The following is an 18,776-nucleotide window of genomic DNA, read 5'->3' on the forward strand; positions in this document are numbered from 1 at the left end:
TATGTGCCCTGGCTGGGGATCAAACCCACAATCCTGGCATATTGGAAGGGCACTTTAACCAACTGAGCTACCTAGCTAGGGCCTAATTTTAATTTTGAAAGCAATTGAGAAATCCTGTAAGCATCCCAAAACGTTGTCCAAAGAAGTTATATTCTTCTAAAATTCGGTGATAGTCTCTGGAAATATTTCTCTTGTCCATTTTATTGTGTATGCTGGATAGTACCTGAAGCAAGGATTTGAAAGTAGGTAAGTGGCCTATTTGGAGTATTTTCATTGATAGTCTAGGGGAAATGAGATAGGTAAATGAAACGTGACGTGAAATCTAAAATCTTGTAGACCTGCCTGCCATGTCTCAGTTGCTGTCCTCCAAAGGGCCTGTACGCTATGCAAATCAGCCTGTGGATGAACAGTCAGACATCCAGAAACAGGATGTATCACTTAGCCACAGTTAACAGTTTTTTGTTTGCTCTAAGATGGTTCAGTGCCTTTTGGCAGGGACTAACTGCCACAGTGTCTGCAGGACTGATTTATCTCGACAGTCACAGGACAAAAAGGTTTGAAAAAGTGCTTCTTTGTCGAGAGAACAAAGGAGCAGGTCTGTAAAGACCTTTAAATTTTGTGGCTTTGAAGTTTTCCTTCCCAAAGCTTCAGAGCTGAAAGTGTAATTTTGAGTGAAGGCTCTTCCTCAGTTTCAGGTATGCCATGAGAACAGAATGGGCAGGCATGCAGAGGGGGTTGGTTCCATGGTGGGAGCTAGTGTGTGTGTGTGTTTGACCTTAGGCAGGTGTGGAAGGACCACCTAGAAGGGAGGGTGCTAGGCTGCGGCATCTGTTTCACGAATGCATACCCAAGAGTCAGAGTTTAGGCTGGGAAGGAAAGTTAGAATGGAATGAATACATATTGAGCTCTGTGGGCTTCTAGAGAGTGAGTGTGTGTGTGAGGGAGGGGGAGAGAGAGAGAGAGAGAGAGAGCTCGAGAGAGATCTAATCATAGTTCAGATATAAGTAAACTGCTTACTCTGAGAGAGGGATCAGTGATGATTCCTTTGAAGTGAATAGTCATTTCACAACCTGTTTTTTGTGTGCATGCGAATATCCATTTTTATATGTTGAATGTATTAGAATGAAGGTGTCTATGACATATCTTCAGTTGAAAACAGCAATGAGTAGATTACTCATCTTGAATTAGAGATGTTAGATTCTGTTTTAATGGACCTGATAATCTACGTACAAGTTTAGCTATTAGTAAACGTTTTCTAAGATGTATGAAAACACATTTGTAAGTTTACTAGAAGTAATGACGATAATGTGTTGGTTGTAGTAGTCATAGCAGGTAAAAGCTTTGTTAAAAAAGTTTAAAATTTTCCTTAGCATTTACTGTGTAAGGGTTCACACCTTTCAGATGAGTTAGCATTTACGTCCTGTGGGCGTCTCTAGGCCACACGGAAGAAGAGGAGTGGTCTTGGGCCACGTGTTAAATGTATTGCAGTAAGTTCTCTCTCTCTCTCTTCTCTCTCTCTCTCTCTCTCTCTCTCTCTCACACACACACACACACACACACCCCTCATAATGTTTTCAGTGAATGTACGGTTTTGTGTTGGGCCACAGGTGGACACCTGTTAGATGCTCATTCTTTGTTGCCGTCGCTGCAGTGCTGCGCAAGCCCGGTTTGCCGTACTACTTTGTGCAAAGGCAAGGGCGGGACGGTTATGTCTGTACAGTGTATTCAGGGAGTTTTTCATTTTTCCATGAAGTGAGAGAAACTTCCTGTAAGCTATGAAAAGTCACAGGAAAGGAAGTCATCTTCAGATGATCTGGATTATAGAATTCTACTTGTATTACTAAAAATAATAATAAAAAGACTGCTGTTTGCCTTTAAACCAAAGCAGAATTTAAAAAGCAATGCAATTGTTAATGAGGGTGCCTAGGTTTGACCGGTACTGGCCGCCAGTATGCACACCATTTTCAGCTTCCCTGGCTTTGCACTGAGAGGCAGAGGCCCCTGAGATTCCTCCCCAGGAAGGAAACCCTTTGTTCTTGCGTCTGGGTGCTTTACTGGTGATGCCTGTTTGCACTTTGCCCGAGTTTGCTGCTCATCTCCTGCCCCCTGCATAGATTGCCACCTTAATTTGTTCACAGGTAATAGCCATTCCTTTTCTTCTAGGTGTGTTCTCATTCCCTTGGGTGATGGTATCCTGAATGTATTTACTCCGAAATAATTTTTCTGCTGGTTCACCTCAGAGGAGTTTGCTGTCTAGAGGTTAAGAATTTTTGTCCAAAGACATATAGTAATGACTTTGACAACGTCTGTGATGACATTGTAGTTCACCTAAAAATATTTCCATAGCCCTGGCTGGTGTAGCTCAGTGGATTGAGCAAGGGCTGTGAACCAAAGTGTCGCAGGTTCGATTCCCAGTCAGGGTACATGCCTGGGTTGCAGGCCATGACCCCCAGCAATCGCACATTGATGTTTCTCTCTCTCTCTCTTTCTCCCTCCCTTCCCTCTCTAAAGGTAAATGAATAAAATCTTTAAAAAAAATTAAAAACCAAAAAAATAAAAAAATTATGTATTTCCAAGTTTTCCTGATGATTATTGAATGTAGGAAATCTCAGTTTCCACATAGAAAGCTGGAATGAGGGTCCTGGTCCCCTGCCTCGGAGGAAGGAATGCCCAACCTTCTTACTCCCCCGATGGGGAGACAGTCCCCACTTAGGTGTCTGCTTTGTTCTGCCTCTTGGTTCCAGAAGCTCACTGTGGTGTTGAGTTTGCACGGAAGCCACTTTTCTTGTCTGTTTGTATTATTAGTGAACAAGTAAAGGAGGAGATCATATTAAAGGGTGATTTCATTTTTTCCTCTTTGAGATTATTGTCTTGATGCTCACATCCCATTCATGGATGTTGGAAATTGAGATCAGGGTTAGAGTAAGAAAATACTGAGGCTCTACCATGTAATCATTCGCATGAGTGAGTCTTTCCTCTTGATGCTTCATTTGACGTCAAAGGACAGACGTTAAAGATTTGAACAAAGACGGAGTGACATTATTTTGGAGGTTGAGCTTCCATTCATCTTTCGCTGGGTTTTAATAAAAGCGAACATTCCTAAAAACTTCAAGCCCCCACCCCCCTTACTCACGCTCCAGATCCCAGCAGATCCCAGTAGACTCTGGGCCCCTCAAGGGCGGGGTCTGCTTTCAGTCCCCTGCTCTGGGCCTACAACACGGCGGGACTCCTGCTTGCCCAGCACAGGTCGGTCTGGCTCCCGGGATGCTGGAAGCTGGAAGTGCTTCCAGGCTCAGGACGCTGGGTGACACCAGTCGAGAAGCAGGGAAGAACCCAGGGCCCGTGTGTCCTGCCCTGTCCCCAGCCACGGGGGTTAAGGCAGAAAGGGCCTTTTGTAACTTGGTGCTGCTACGCGTCGCCGTCCCATCTCCTCTTGTGCGTCCTTGCCGAGTGCTTTGCTCCTGACGAAACTAATCAAGATCCTAATGCCCAGGAAGGGAAAGTGGCTAGAGTCTGCCTACGAAGTTGTTTTGGCTTCAAGGTGACAAAATCTTCGGAGCCAAAGACCAGGCCCAGGAGGAGCTAGGGCACCGTTGGGACTGCATTCAAACCTTTCTGACGTTCCAAAGTGCCTCTGGATGGATACAGTCGGCCAGTTTGTTTCTTTTGGTTGGCTTTCTGTTGTCATTCCTTAATGATGCTGTGTATTCAATGTGCTGACAGTTGTTTACAGATTTTTTAGTCTGTCTCCATATAAAGAGAAATAGTGCATTTTCACAGTTATACATGCGTAAAGATTGGGTATTTGTGTTTAATTTGTTTCACATAAAGAAAAACAGGAAAAAATAAAAATAGCGATTTGGCTACACAGTTGTACATTTTAAAAGTTAGATTTATAGTGCAACATGGTCCTTGAAGGAATATTAAAGTCCTTTCAGGATGATAGTTTTAAAGTAATTCTCAAGCACTAATGATCAAATACAAGCAAACATTATTTAAGCAAAATCAAAGCTGTGATACTACAAGTACTTGTTATTTTTAAGAAGAACACAGTGTCATGATTTTTCTTACATAACCAATTCTTGTGATAAACTCAGCCTGGACATTCTGTGTTCGTTGCATCACTTCCCATTTAATTTCTCCTAGAAAATTATTGCAAGGCATTCCATTCCATTCGACTCTTTGTAAACAGGAAGGGACCCCGGCTATAGGAGTATCCGTACCATGTTACCAAGAAGAGAGAGAGCATTCCTTTTGAAAGCACTACTGTCATTGGCTTTTGCTTCGGCAAGGTGCTGATTAAGTGTTTTTTAGGAAGTAGCTTTACTCTGGCTCTTACAGACACAGTAAATAGGTACCGCTCTCTCCAGCATCTCTCATCCTTGCGTAGGTAACACTTTTCTGTTTTTCCTTTTTAGAAACTGTGCTGTCACTAGAGAAGGCAGGGGTGTGTGTGGGTGCGGGCGTGTATGTAGTAAGTACATGGCGAGTCAGCCTCTGGCTGTTTTCTCTGTGTGTGGTTCTTGGTTTATATTGAAGGATTTGTCCCACTTCCGTCTCGAGGAGCAATGTACCAGTAGCAAAAATGTCTGCGTGTAACAGAAAAGCTGGGTGACAGACCTGGATTGAGCTGCTGATTTTTTTCCTCACGTAACAAGTCACGTAGGAAGTGGTTGCTGGCTGGTCGTCAAAGCTGGGGATGCTCCCAGTTTCTTGGCCTTTTCCTCAGTGGTGGTAAGATGGTCCAGCCATTACAGCCCCTGGCTAGGGGAAACGAAAGAGGATGAAGGGCAAGGGAGGAAAAATTTGTATCATAGGCACTGCTGCCTCTTGTTTAGGGGAGAGTCTGTCTGTCCAGCTCTTGGGAGGTCACTGGCCAGCCTGTCTTTTGGCTTCTCTTGGATCTGGTGCCTGTCCCTGTCCAGGTGTCTGTAACCTGTGCCATAGAACTGCTTTTCCCAAGAGTGCCGCCTCTCAGGCCTGGAAGCAGAGGGGCAGGCTGACTGAGGGACCGGCAGAGAATGAGTAGGAAACTAGCGCACGGGCCACAGCTGCCATTCTGGTTAATAATCATTGCTTTATGGAAAGGAACTTTTTTCCCATCTCACCTTGTGAAGAATGTGGTGTAGTTACACACGAATAAAGCTTTGGCCAGTGCTTTCCTTTGGTATTTTTTTTTTTTTACCAAAAACTTTATTGAACAGGATATTATTCCCTGTTTTGTTCCACTACCTTTTGCCATCTTTCAGGCAACTTCATTAGTCCATCTTTCCAAAACTTTTTATCTTTTTGAGCAAAGAACTGTTCTAGATGCTTTTGCAGTCTTCCAGGGAATTGACTTTTTTTCCCATTAAGAGAATTTTGTGAAGACAAAAATAAATGGAAATCCAAAGGTGCAAGGTCTGGTGAATACCGCAGAGGAAAGAACTTCCCAGCCAAGCTGTAATAGTTTTTGCCTGGTCATCAAAGAAACACGGGGTCTGGTGTTACCCTGATGGAAGATTATGTGTTTTCTGTTGACTAATTCCAGACACTTTTCACCACATGCTTTCAGTTGATCTGACTGGGAACAGTACTTGTTGGAATTAATCATTTGGTTTTCTGGAAGGAGCTCATAACAGAGAACTCCTTTCCAATCCTACGTTTATACAACATCAGCTTCTTTGGATGAAGACGGCCTTTGGTGTGGTCAGTGGTAGTTCATCTCACTTGCCCCACAATCTCTTCCGTTCCGCACTATTGTAAAGTATCCACTTTTCATCGCTGTTTACAGTTTGTTGTAAAAGCAGGATGCTTTTGTTGTTTAAGTAGAGAATCGCATGCAGAAATATGGTCAAGGAGGTTTTTTTCACTTATTGTGGATCCCAAATATCGAAGTAGTTAATGTAACCAAGCTGGTATAAATGATTTTCAGTGCTTGATTTGGATATTTTGAGCATGTTGGCTATCTTTCCCTGGTATAATGTTTATTGATCTCAGTTAATGTCTCAATTTGATCACTATCAACTTCTCCTGGAGGATAGTCCAGTGAGAAATCTCCAGCACAAAACTTCGCAAACCACTTTTGACACATTCGATCCGTCACTGCACCTTCTCCATACACGGCACAAATCTTTCAGTGCGTTTCGGTTGCGCTTTTACCTTTCTTGAAATAATAAAGCATAATGTGCCGAACGTGTTGCTTATTTCTTTCTGTCTTCAATATTAAAATGGAGTGACTGCCCCTTCTCTCTCCGAAGGCTGTTTTGAGGAGCAAATAACTGAGTGCTTGAGAAAGCTCTAAAGACGTCCGTAGATTTGCTCGATGATGATGCTGGGAGAGCAGTACTCTGGCCACCAGCGCTTCTCGGTTCATGTGTACGGGTCTCTTTGGTATTTTTTAAAACAGCCTCATTGAAATATAATTCATCCGCCATACAATGCAGCCATTTAAAGAGTGTAATTATACATGAGTTTTAAGTGTGTTCACAGATGTGTGCAGCCATCTAGAATGTGTTCATCGGCCCAAGAGGAAACCCTGGGGCTCATCCTTGCTGAGGCTGAGGCTGTGTAACCAGCTGCACTGCCTTTCCCAGCCAGTGCTTTCTGGCCACAGTGTTTCATTTCGCGCCCTGCCCCACCCTCTCCCCCTCCCCTCACCTGCCTACCATGTGCACCCGATCGCTTATTACTCAAGGTCTCCTGTATTTTCATGTGTCTCTTTTAATTGTTTTTCTCAGAATGTAAGCTTTTTGGAGACAGGGTTTTTGTCTTAGTGTCTAGCACACGGTAGGAACTCAGGTATCTGCCAAATGAATGAGTGTTAATCAATTTGTTAAGCTTCCAGTCACTTGGACTTGGCTGTGTTAAGAACTCTGTATCTTACCTCATTGAAGGGCTGTTATCTGTTTTACTCAAATAGAAACAAATTAGAGACGGAAAAACTTCCCCCCCCCGAAATGTAACTGGCAGAGCAAATTTGTGATTCAAAGTGTAAGCTCATTGCTCTCCACTAAAGATCTGATGTAAGCCACATGTCTGCATAAATTAAAAAAGTCTAGTAACTGCATTAATAAAGAAGAAACAGGTGAAATTAATTTTAATGTTTTATTTAACTCAGTATATAAAAATATTTCAGCTTAAAAATTATGGTCACTATACAGTTATCGTGAGATATTTTACAGTTTGCTTCCCCCGCCCCCCAAGCAGAATCTTTGGAAGCCAGGGTGCATTTTACATTAACAGCACAGGCCCGTTGAGACGGGCCATGTTTCAAGTGCCCAGTTGCTCCCTGCAGCTGCTCTGTTGCGGCCCAGGTCTGACCAGCAGTCCCGTGGCCTTGGCCTTGCTGCCCAGTATTTCAGTTCCTCCCTCCCCCACCCCTGCATCTTGGGAGGGTAATAGCAATCAATGTCTCCATCTGTGGAGGCTGACCACTTACAAGAAGCTTGGTTACATGCTTTTCTCCCTAGATCATTATTCCAAGAACTACAGGAGGTAAGTCAGCCAGGTCGCAATCCCTGTCCAGTTTGCATAGGAATTCTATAGGTGACTCTGTGGAGAGCTGGGGAGCTTCAACAGCTGGTCCACATTCACCCGGTTTCCATTTAGAGTAGGCTTCGGAGTTGAATCCAACTCCCCCGAGGCTTGGGATAGTCCTTCAGTGTAAAGGGTTTGTCTTTGTCCCCCAGGTCCAAGCGTGGCCTTCTCGGGGACTCGGTCTGTGAGGGAAACCCGGAGATCCTCTGTCACTGACTTCAGCCTTTGCTCATCGTCACCCCTCCCGTCGCTCCTCTTGTTGTGAACACTGTCCCTCCTTCCCTGTGCTGATTCATTTGTATCCATTCTTTCAGACTAGGTTCCCTTTAGGGCTTTCTTCTTTCTCCAAATTCTCCCTTGGGGGTTCCCTGTTCTGTCCCTTTCCTGATAAATAACTCACAAAAACAAACAAACAAACAAAAAGAAGAAATTAATTTCTTGACTGGGATATTTCAGGGCCAGTAGAGGGCTGGTACAGAACTAGGTGAAGATGATTTTCTCACTTGTGGCTGGTTTCCCAGTGTCCCGGTGGAAGGGGGACTGGGCTGGTCTCTTCTAGTGGTGACAGGAAAACCCTGCTTCCCGGTGGGTGGTGGGTGGGGCTCCCAGGAGCTCAGTGGTGGAGTTCCTGGGTGGCTGCTCGCTTGCCAGGGTTGAAGAGATTCTGTGGATTGGAAACAAAGGCTGGGTGTGATATTCAGGACCCTCGCAGGACAACTGGAAAAGAGCTGCTGAGGCATAACAATTTCTGATAGGCAGTGTGGTAAGTTAAGGTTATCCTCTTCATAGTTTTCTGGCGTTAAATTTGTTTCAAATGGTTTAAATCATCTCTAGGGCCCCGCTCCCCCTCCTCCCCTTTATAGTAATTTCTTCACCGACCGCAAGGGAGTTCTGTGTGTGTTTTGCATTTGGATGTGGCTTCTTGGGGACTTTCTTGGGTGGGCGTGGCAACACCACTCAATGCAAACCACATGAGCCTGAAGCATCGCTGGTGGTTCCTCCCTGATTGAAAACTTGATGTTTGCCATTGTTGCCCCGCTCTCCGTGGGAGAATCAGCAGTCTTTCCCGAATGGAAGGTGTGCTTTTGTTGGGGACAAGAATCTGTGGAAAGTGATCCACGATCTGGAAGGCCTGCAACAAGCGGAACACCTGAGAAAGTTGAAGGTGTACGGGCTGCATGCAGTCAACAAAGATCGGTGACTGACAGTGCGAGAACTGGAAGCCGATCTGGGGATCCCAGAACCACTGTGTCTGAGATTTTGGTGCAGGATCTTGGCATGAAACGTGTCCTGGCAAAATTCATCCTGCAGCTTCTGCTACCAGAGCAGAAGGAGCATTGTTTTACGTGGCTAGTGACTTCATTCAAACCACCGCCAATGAACTGGATTTCATCACGAAGGTCGTAAATGGAGATGATGGGCCTATAGCTGTGATGTGGAAGGTGCAGCAAAGTTGCAACAAGATCAAGGCCATGTTCACTGTTTTTTTTTTTTTTTTTTTAAGTGGGAACGTGTTGCCCATCACGAGTATGCCCCTCCAGGCCAAACCATTAATGAGGAGTACTACCTCAATGCTCTTCGATGGTTGAGAGCTACAATATGAGGAAAATGGCCACAGCTATGGGCAACTGGTGATTGGCAGCTTCATCACGACAACGTGCCTGCTCATGCATCATGTTTCATGCACAGTTTTTGGTGAAACATCAAATTACCCGCATGACTCAGCCCCTCTACAGTCCAGATTTGATGCCCTGTGACTTCTGGCTTTTTCAAAACTAAAATCTTGGAAAATGAAGAGATTTCAGACCATGGATGAGATTTAGGAAAATACAAGAGGAGGGCAGCTGATGGTAATTCCAACAAAGGATTTTGCAGAGTGTTTTTGAAAAGTGGGGGAGAAGCTGGGAGAGCTGTGTGAGGTCCCAAGGTGCCTACCTTGAAGGGGACCGAGGCATCATTGTCCTATGTACAGTGTATCTTGTAGCTTTCAAAGCACATGGATGGATACTTCCTGGACAGGCCTTCATATCCTAGAAGCACTAATTCAAACATGGAAGGTGACCTGGTAGGGGTGTAGGAAAATGAAAATGAGTATCGTTGGAGTCGTGGAAGACTACTGGCTCATCAGGAAGATTTAAAAAATATATTTGGGGCCATGGAACCTTTTGTCTCTCTAGTAAAAGCAAGAGCTGCCTTTCCACAAAAATGTACAGAAGATAATTTGAGGCCTTTCGGAGTCACTAAAGTCAGTTCATAACCCCTGTTGACATTTACGGACTCCAAGAGAATCCTTAGAATAGACTGTGGAATAACTGTGATGTGATGTCATTCCATTTTAGGGGAGTAGTGAATACATGTTTTTCCATTCTTTAATTATTAGCCAAAGTTCATCATGAATTCTGTCATGATAACAATTACTCATTAATAATTAATAATTAGGAGTTATCGAACATCTCTTTAGCAGCTAGTCTTTGAATGAAGTTTGCGTAAGCCATACCAAGTGTCTCCATCTCATCATTAAAGTCCACACCGGAACAGGGATAGATGGGGGGTGGCGTGGGATCTCCATGGGTCACATCCATTTTTCGCTCTTGACAGGCGGCAGAGTCCTGGGTGTGTTTCTGGTTAAGTCTTCAGAGGCCAAACACGAGACAGGATTTAATCCCGCCATTCTCAGTGTGTTTTCTGGGAGGTGCTAGTGGGGACAGAAAGAAGCTCCACGAAAGCAGTGTCTGAGGTCGACACCTTTCCGTAACGCACGACACACAGTGTCCTGTCTGGGAGACACACCGCATGTGTGATTGCGTTAAGGGAAGTCTGGCACTAAAGAAACCTATGTAGCTTTGTTTAAACTAGTCCATTTCTAACTTTATTTAACCAGGGGCTCTCTCCTTGAATAGTCTTTAACTTCTCAAAGGTAAATACTGGGAAACATTAATTTAACTGTAATCAAAGTTGGCAGAATGCAAAATATACATGAAGCCATATGGTGTGTGAGCTGCAGAACCCGCCCCCTCCTTATTCAAAAAACCCCTTTGGAAAGGACGACGTGGATGCTCTGGGCACGTCTGTGGTCAGGATTCTGAGAGACATCGTGAAACGAGTGAAATCTGCCTACACCAGTACCTTTAGAAAATAGCTATGTTTGTTCCTATAAAAGAAGACAGAAAAAATATATATATATTAAGAGGTTATTGAGAATCACGTTGAAAATAAGAGAAAAAAAAACTTTACCGTTTTGTTCTACTCACCTGTGACTTTGCTCAACTGGAGTCCATTCCACAGTGTAAACTGGGATTGGAAAACAATCGTGGCGGGGGTGGAGCACCCGGGAACACCGTAATTGAATGATCCAGGGGGTGGGCCCTAACTAATAGGACAGATGAATTAGGGCACTCGGGAAGGGAGCAAAGAGAAATGATTATGGAATCACGAAGGATATTGTATATAAATATACTGAAGAATACCTTTTCCTCTCCAGCATGGTATGTCTATGACATGAAAATTGCCATGTAATTAATGGATCATTCTTTTTTAATAATCTACTTCAGGATTATTTTCAAATACATCATTGATTTAGAGTGCCAAGCCTGAATAAACATGTAATTGACTGCCCAGTCAGTACCCTAGCTGCTGAATATTCAAGGTAGGATAGGATATGACCCTTGCCCTTGATAGGCTCATAATTTTGGAGGATTTGCTTCCCTGAAGCATTTTTCCTGTGGCTTGCATTTTTTTTTTCTCCAAGCCCTCACTCCACTGCACCTCTCCTGCCCCCACCACCACCCACCATTGGGATAGTCTGATTCCAGGCCCAATGAATCGAGCTGAGCACAGCAATACTTTCTTGGCCTTATTGCCTTGCAAAAACACTTCCCCTACGATACATGTGGTTCTGGGGGTCTGGAAACACTGTAATCTTCTTGCCAAATAATCCCAAAGACTCGACTAATAACATCAATTTACAGACTGGTTAGTGATTTAGTTGCCAAAAATCAGTCCTATCACAGCAGTCTCCCTAGTTAAGAAAAAGTCATTCAGGTTTTGAATTTAATGAATTTTACTTACCTACATTTTTCTCAGGAACAAGACACTTCAGCATGTTCTCAAAATTGTTCATTCTAAAAATCTCTACTAAGTTTTTCATGAGAAAATTTTTTTTTGCCATTTTGAGTCGAAATGGATTTAAGTAAACTCTAGACACTGAAAGTACTTAATGTCAACTCTTACATTTTTGAAAGTTTTCACTTAAACCTTAAGTACTGAAATATGGGGGAAATGAATCACGCGCTCCGTTCTCAGGAAGAGGATCAGAGTTCAGGTGCAACTAATCTGTCTCTGTGGTGCTGTGTTTTCTCACCATGTATAGGAGTTCTGGTCTTTAGGGAAAGTACTTCCCAGTAAACGTTCTTGAGGAAGAAACGTAAAATGAAAGTTATCCACTGTGGCCCATGATGCCAAAAGTTAAGGCAAACCCCTCATTATAAAATAAGTATGTCTGCACTTTATAGGCATGTAGCTTCGTGCATGCCCCTATGAGCCGTGCCACTCCCCTTGAAACCAACCATGTGTCAGGGCGGTCTTTCCCAGGGGCCACGGCGCCTCTCTCTCCGTAGTACATTCCCCGTTCGCTGACATTCTGCCACCTGTTACGTTAGCAGGTTCTTTCTACTGCGATGATTAATACTTATAATGACTACCCTGAGGATCTACAAAATCCTCTCGCATTGTCGAAGGTTAAATTACATTTAGTATGCCTTTTATGTCCCATATTTGCTGTCTTCTGATTGCTTGACAATTGAGAATCTGTGCTATTTTTTTCCTCTTGGCTACATGTCTCATTTCCTGATCATTTCAGGTAAGAAAGGATGCTATCTTTGTTGCTTTTCTTTAAAAACAAGTGTGTGGACTTCAATATGTTGGGGGAGGAAAAGAGAGGGACCTGAAGTAACCACCACCTTTCTCTCGGGGGGAATTGAAAAGTCCCCCTGCTTTCGTGCACGTGCTGCTGGTGACACGTACGGGCCTGAGGAAAGCAGGGAAAAATATTGGGAAGTTGCATTTATACATCCGCCCCTCCTTTATCCTTGTTCCAACGTCCTTAGGTCATAATCAGGCCTAATCCGTTCTATACCATTAATCATAGGTCATCTACCTCATTTTTTTAAAATCCTCCCCTGAGGATATGTTTATTGACTTTTAGACAGAGAAACATTGATGTGAGAGAGACACATCAGTTGGTCGCCTCCAGTACGCTCCCTGACCAGGGATTGAACCTGCAAATTTTTGGTGTGTGGAATGACATTCCAATCAACTGAGCCACCCAGTCAGGGCTCTACCTCGATTGTGAAGCTAACTCCAATCCATAGAATCACTGGTACAGCAGTATTTGTCTTCAACGTGCCTAGGAATTATAGTCCTATCACCGTGCATTGCGGCTTTGTCTCAGTGTCCTAGATTCAGCTGTAAACATGTGCGGTGATTAAGGAGTAGCCACTATTTATTGAGCACTTACTTTGTGTCAGGCAAAGTACTCAATTTGGAAAGATTGTATTTTGACGTGTGTTCAGATTCCACCTCTGCTACATACTTGCTAAGTGGCCTTGATGGACTGACTTAGCCTCTTTGAGCCTCAGTGTTTTGTTCTATATTGCGGTTGTACTGGCCTGCTAGGGCTGCCGTGGCAAAGCAGCACACTGGGTGGCTGAAACCACAGAACTTTTCTCACTGTGCTGCAGCCCGGAAGTTCAAGATTGAGGTGTTGGCAGAGTTTCCTCTGAAACTCTGGCCGTTCTTTTCGGCTTGTCGATGGCTGCCCTCTCCCTGTGTCCCCACGTGGTTATCCTTTGTGCCTGGATCTCTTCCTTGCAGAGGGACGCCGGTCGTGTTGGATTAGGGCCCATCCTAATGACCTCATTTTAACCCAGTCACCTCTTGAAAGATCCTATCTCCAGATATGGTCACAACTCGAGGTCCTGGGAGTTAAGCCATCAAGATGAGTCTTTCCGGCCACACCTCAGCAGCCCTCCGCAGCCATGAAGGCAGCCTGTGTTCAGGTATCGTCGTGAGGATTAAAGGCCCTAACATGTGCAGAGACCTGGCACGAGGGTGCTCGGGGTCACCGTCTCCTTGCTGGAGGTGGGGTGGCATCGAGTTTTCTGTAAATCCCATTCCAGCATGAACGGTGGACATCGGTGGAATTCTGTTAGGAAAACGAGGTGTCTGTTTTCCACATGATTCTCACCATGGCTTATCTCCGTTCATGCAGCTGAACGAGTGATTTGCTCCAAGGCTGCCTGTGGACTCTCCTAGGGAGTTCCCCCGCTCCTGTGCACTGCCCACCAGTGCCGTCATCTCCCCTTTTAAACTTAGCTGGGCTCTTCTTTCCTCCCAGTTGGTAGGAATGCCAGCACCCTCTCCGGAGGGCAGCTCTGGGCTCTGACTTCCTCTCTCCCTGGGTTCTTCTAGCGTTTCCACCTACAGCGCGGTCTCTCTGTTGGATGACGCCTTCCAAATGTCAGGGTCTGTGTTTTTGTCGGCCTGCTCTGGCCCACACCCCCCCACCCTCCCCAAACTTGGCCATCTCTCTTCCCCACCCCTTTTCTGCACACAGAGGGTTCAGGGCAGGGTGGAATAGCTGAGTGAGGCATCAGAGCGAAAGAGCAGTGAGCACAGGCTTGGAATGACTGTTCTGGCTCTGCCCCGGCCCACGTGGTTTGTGTGCCGCACGGTGAGCGAGCTGCATGCCTCTGAGGATGTTCTCTGACGGGTGACGTTCAGCCACAGGGCATTGCCTGGCACTGCTCACCCAGAGAATTCCAAATACACACACACAGTTGAAAAGGTTAGGGTGTAAATGCTCACGAGATCATTTCACTTGTTCACTTGTTTACTTCTGGGAGAAAATAACGTGTTTTGGGACTGCCGTGTAAAAAGCTTTATAGGCGTTCTCATGACTCAGAGGCGTTTCCCGCGGTGTTCTCTGGCGTGAAGGGTTACAAATTAGTTTCCTGACGGGGCCCGGTTTCCTGAAAGCTATTCTTGGTGAGGTGGATGCTGCAGCTGTTCTCCTATCTCTCCCTCCGGACTTCAGCTGGAGTCCCTGGGTGGGCGGAACTGATTAGGATTCCAAAGGCAGTACATGCCGGCAGTGAGGTGGAGCTTTCGGAATTTACTAGGAGAGATTTTTGACAGAACTCCCACATTCTGGAGTTCAGTGGTGAAAAGAACACTTGATGGGCAAAGTATCTGAATCTATGTCTTTTGCATTTTACTTTAGGTTTTTTTTCTTTTGGTTGGTGGAAAGGATGCTTGTTTCTAATAGTAAATTATTTAAGATATGTTATCAAGACAACCGTCCTTGGAAATAATTAAAATAATGTTTCCCTTCCAAAAGGATGTTAATTTGTTGTGGGTGGTGTATGACCTCATTTTCACGAGTCTTCATAGGTCCGTACAAGATATTATCTTTTTTTTTTTTCTTTTAAACACTCTACAGAGCTCTATACTAATTCCACCCAAGTTTGAATTTTGCTGTGTCGCATATTCTGCTTGGGAAGAGGACTTCTAAAGTGGCTTTGGGGGTGGCCAACGTAAACATCCCTTGGAGTGGTCCCCGGCATAATAAAGAGGGCAGGGCGAGGCCTCGTGCTTCCAATTCCAGCTGCCCAGTGACAGCTTGGGAGGTGGTGTTATGTTTTAAAGTTTGCATTAGAAATCAACTCGAATCCATATGTGGGCTCGAATGTTGCTACATTCCTGAGTGATGACATGTGCTGACCTGGTCATGTTTTCTGGTGTGTGGTTTCCAAGGTTGCTGTGATGTCATCAGTAAGCCCTAGACACCCCTGGGGGGGTACCCAGGGGCGGGGGATGCTTGGCTCTCAGTGTCGGGCCTACGGAGCGTGAGTCCACACAGTGAGAGCCCGGGCAGCTCCGAGACAGAGGCCCTCCTCTAGAGTGCCTGGAAGCCCCTTTAGGGGGTCCCTGCTCAGTTGTTCAGTGCTCGGTCAGTGGTGCAGCACAGCCTGAGATGGGTCTGGACGCCATTTGTGCAGCAGTGTGTGGGGGGGGTCCGGTCAGGAGCACAGACTCAGCCTGATTGTGAGACCTGGTCCTGCCTCTCCAGCTGTGCCAGCGGGGCAGCTGCCCGCCTCTCAGTGCCCCAGTTCCTCAGCTGCAAAATGGGCACAGTAGTATTCATAGGGTTTGTAGGGGGAATGGAATGCATTAACCCGTGGAAGGCCTTTAGGGTAGTGCCTGGCACACACAGCCCCGTCGAAGTGTTGAGTGTCATTATCATCTCAGTTCATATTCAGTTCCCATATTTGGTCCTGGTCAGGCCAGGCTGGCATCCAGTAACGTTTGCTCACCATTTCTGAGTCATTTTGTTACTGGGAAGGGGACCAGGCCCTGGAGCGAGTCTGCCTCAGGCCAGCTGTCCGTGTGTGGGTTCTTGACTGTGTGCAGGAAAGATTTCACAAGACCAGTCCAGGTGATTTGAGAGAGTACTTTTATTAAGCTGGGGACAGTGAAACGAGGAAGGGCTTAGGAGAGAAGCAGCAGCAGCTTTGGCTCACCGAGAAGTCAGGGAGTAGGGGCCTTTGGGACAGGTGCATGGGATGAGCCTGGTGTGAGCTGCTGCCGCCTACTGCTCCCCTGGTTGCAAGTCTCGTGGGGACCCTCAGAATGCAGGAGGTGCAGGCCTGAGGGGCAGGGAAAGGCATGGGTGTGCTGTCCGGGGGAAGAGCTTGCACATTGGGTCCCTCATTGAGTGTTTTAAAGGCTGGGGTTTAGGGGAGGGCTTGAGGCAGGGGTCTCAAATAGCCACCAGCCTTTCCAGGTGTGCCCTTTCGGGGCCCTGGTCTCTGCTGATCGGTCATGCCAGGGGGCGAAAGGCCACCCTGGGGGTGAGATCCAATGCCAGTTTTACCTGTAGCCAGCTCCTACCCCTGGGGTATCTGGCTGTAAACTGCTCAGCCAGTTTGTTCAGCTGCCTGCCACAGTGTCCCCTTTCCACTTGCCAGGGAATTTTCCTCGCTCCTTACTTACCAGCCTCCATCTGCCCTGGGTTGTCCAGTTGAATCTAAGATCCACAGGCCAGATAAGCGGGAGCCCGCATTCTCTGGAGTCTTCCCGGCAGAATCTGTTTCTGCAGGTATCCGGCATTGTCAGGCAGGTTCGGTTTGCGTGTATGAGTGTGTATCCAGAGACTATGACTTGGGTTTGTGTCTGCAGGGCGTAAGGGTGACTTTGAGATAAAGTTTTAAAAAAATCTCCTTTCCTTTTTCTCTGTTCTGTAACTTGACATTGTTTTCTTTAAGTTTTAAGGCTCAGTGAGCCTCTTCATTTCCTGCGACTTCACTGCGCGGGGCGGCGGCCACGGGCCGTCAGCAAGCCGGCTGCTCGTGTGTTGAGCAAGAGCTACAACGTTCTGAGTGCTCTTACCCAGCCACAGGGTATGTTTTGCTTTGTTTTTCCCTTGGGCTTGCCTGAGGAGGTAGAGATGAAAGAAGCCTTTTGGAATTTACTACATCCCAGCAGGACTCCGAGCTGACAGATACATGGCACTTGCCCTGCGTCTGCTCCATGCTAACCCTTCACCGTCGGTCACTGCCCCTCCATGATAAGGGGGACCAGGTTTTGCTGCCCCCAAATATGTCTTTGGAGATACTGATTTTAAGCAGGTTTTTAAGAAACAAAGGACTCAGAAAGAACCTTTGACCATTCCCGTTTCCTGAAGGAATTCAATGGGAAATCACCTTAGTATCAAAATACAAACTAAATGTGGCAGACTAGGAGAAATCTATCGTACCTGGTTACCACATGTTTGCTCTTTCTGCGGGCTACCTGTAGATTGCCTGCTTTCCCTTTCAAATCCCAGACCTTGGCCCCCACCCCCTTCTCCTTTATCCAGAATGGCACGTAACCCTCAACTGCCCACTGCCTTTGGGTCTCATATTCTTTTGGTACCTCCAGATGTACGCCTGTAATACATTTCGGACATTCTCCTGTTAATCTGTCTCGTGTAAATTTGATTATTAGCCCAGCCAGAAGAACTCCGAAAACCAGGAATAAAACTGTTTTTCGCGCCCCTACAATGGTCCTTAACTGCTCCTCATGTCCTCACTAGCGGAGTCCGGGTGGAAAGCTTACGTCCCTCCTCCTGGCCAGCACTGAGGAAATACAGGGGCTTTAAGGGGGGTCCCTGCCATTTGCTGCTTCACCTCCCTCTCGGGCTGAGGGCGGTGGCCTGTCTCTGCAAGGGCCAGCTGCGCGGGCGGGAGGTGGCTGGAGGAAAGCAGTGCCTGGTGTTCTGGAGGTGTGCTCAGGGCTGGGGACTGCTGAGACCTTTTCTCGGAGCGGCATCGGGGTTGTGGTCCAAACCTGTTCCCGGGTGTGCTGAAACGTGTGGTCACGTGGCCTGGTCAGGCGGAGAAGCGTGGTCGTTGGGAGTGCAATTGGCTTTCGTGTCTCCGGTTCAGCCAGCAGGCAGAGGAAGAATGTGGAAAGATCCCAGGCTTTGTGGTCAGCCCGGCCTGGGTTTGCGTTCCGGGTCTGTGGCGCACTCTTTTACAAGAAGTAAATAACTCCCATGAACCGTCGTTTCCTCCTCTGGAGTATCGGGCTGCCGATTCCTCCCGCGTGGGGTTGTTGTGGCGTGAAACGTGCAGACGCGCGGCCCGCCCGGACAGTGGCAGATGAGGACGCTGACGACGCTGACAATGTCAGAGGGCTCACGTGGTACCAGGTGTCGTCCTAGATGTGACGTGTACGAAGTGACGTCATCCGCTCCACCACGTCTTCATTTCGCTCACTAGGACGCGGAGGCGCGGGAGGGGGGAGTGCGCTGAACGTGCGGGCGCTGCTGGAGCGCAGACCTGGGTCCGGACACTCAGAAGCGTGTGCTTCTGCAGTGACCCAGCTGCGTAATTTCTTAAAAGTAATTTTTCAAGACTTCTGATGTAATAATGCAGAGCTGCTTCTACATTCCGAGTCTCTGCACAACGGCTCTCTGGCTGACCCCTTTCCCTTCTGCAGGCCTGCCAGAGGGGCATGGCGACAGCCTGCGACCGAGAAAACTGTCCCTTTGTGGGTGTGATGGAAACAGCGCTGTGGCTGCTCTGGTTCAGCCGGAAGCACGTTTCTCCCCTAGGACAACCTCTGGCGCTTCCACAGACAGCAGGCGGTGGCTACGAGGCTGAGAGTCACTGCTTTAATACTTTCGATACATGTGTGAAAGGGAAAGTCTCCAGGCC

At 46.6% G+C, this 18,776-nt stretch overlaps 1 protein-coding gene and 2 long non-coding RNA genes across 4 annotated transcripts in view; 2 read left to right on the forward strand and 1 right to left on the reverse strand.

The window, feature by feature from the left end:
- LOC118501931 lies at nucleotides 1-12,572 on the reverse strand. The gene is made up of 3 exons (XR_004904583.1): nucleotides 12,068-12,572; nucleotides 6,555-6,566; nucleotides 1-12 (listed from the first exon to the last, which is right to left on the reverse strand). It is a non-coding gene; the product is annotated as an uncharacterized LOC118501931 (long non-coding RNA).
- The window catches only part of ARHGAP10 (Rho GTPase activating protein 10), a 234,932-nt gene that overhangs the window by 13,952 nt on the left and 202,204 nt on the right, over nucleotides 1-18,776 (forward strand). The window lies entirely within an intron of this gene.
- The window catches only part of LOC118501932, a 20,238-nt gene continuing 11,592 nt past the window's right edge, over nucleotides 10,131-18,776 (forward strand). The window contains exon 1 of the long non-coding RNA XR_004904584.1: nucleotides 10,131-10,142. This is a non-coding gene — a long non-coding RNA (uncharacterized LOC118501932). The remainder of the gene's footprint in view (nucleotides 10,143-18,776) is intronic.

This window comes from Phyllostomus discolor, chromosome 8 (assembly GCF_004126475.2).
Source record: "Phyllostomus discolor isolate MPI-MPIP mPhyDis1 chromosome 8, mPhyDis1.pri.v3, whole genome shotgun sequence".
NCBI classification, from domain to species: Eukaryota; Metazoa; Chordata; class Mammalia; order Chiroptera; family Phyllostomidae; genus Phyllostomus; species Phyllostomus discolor.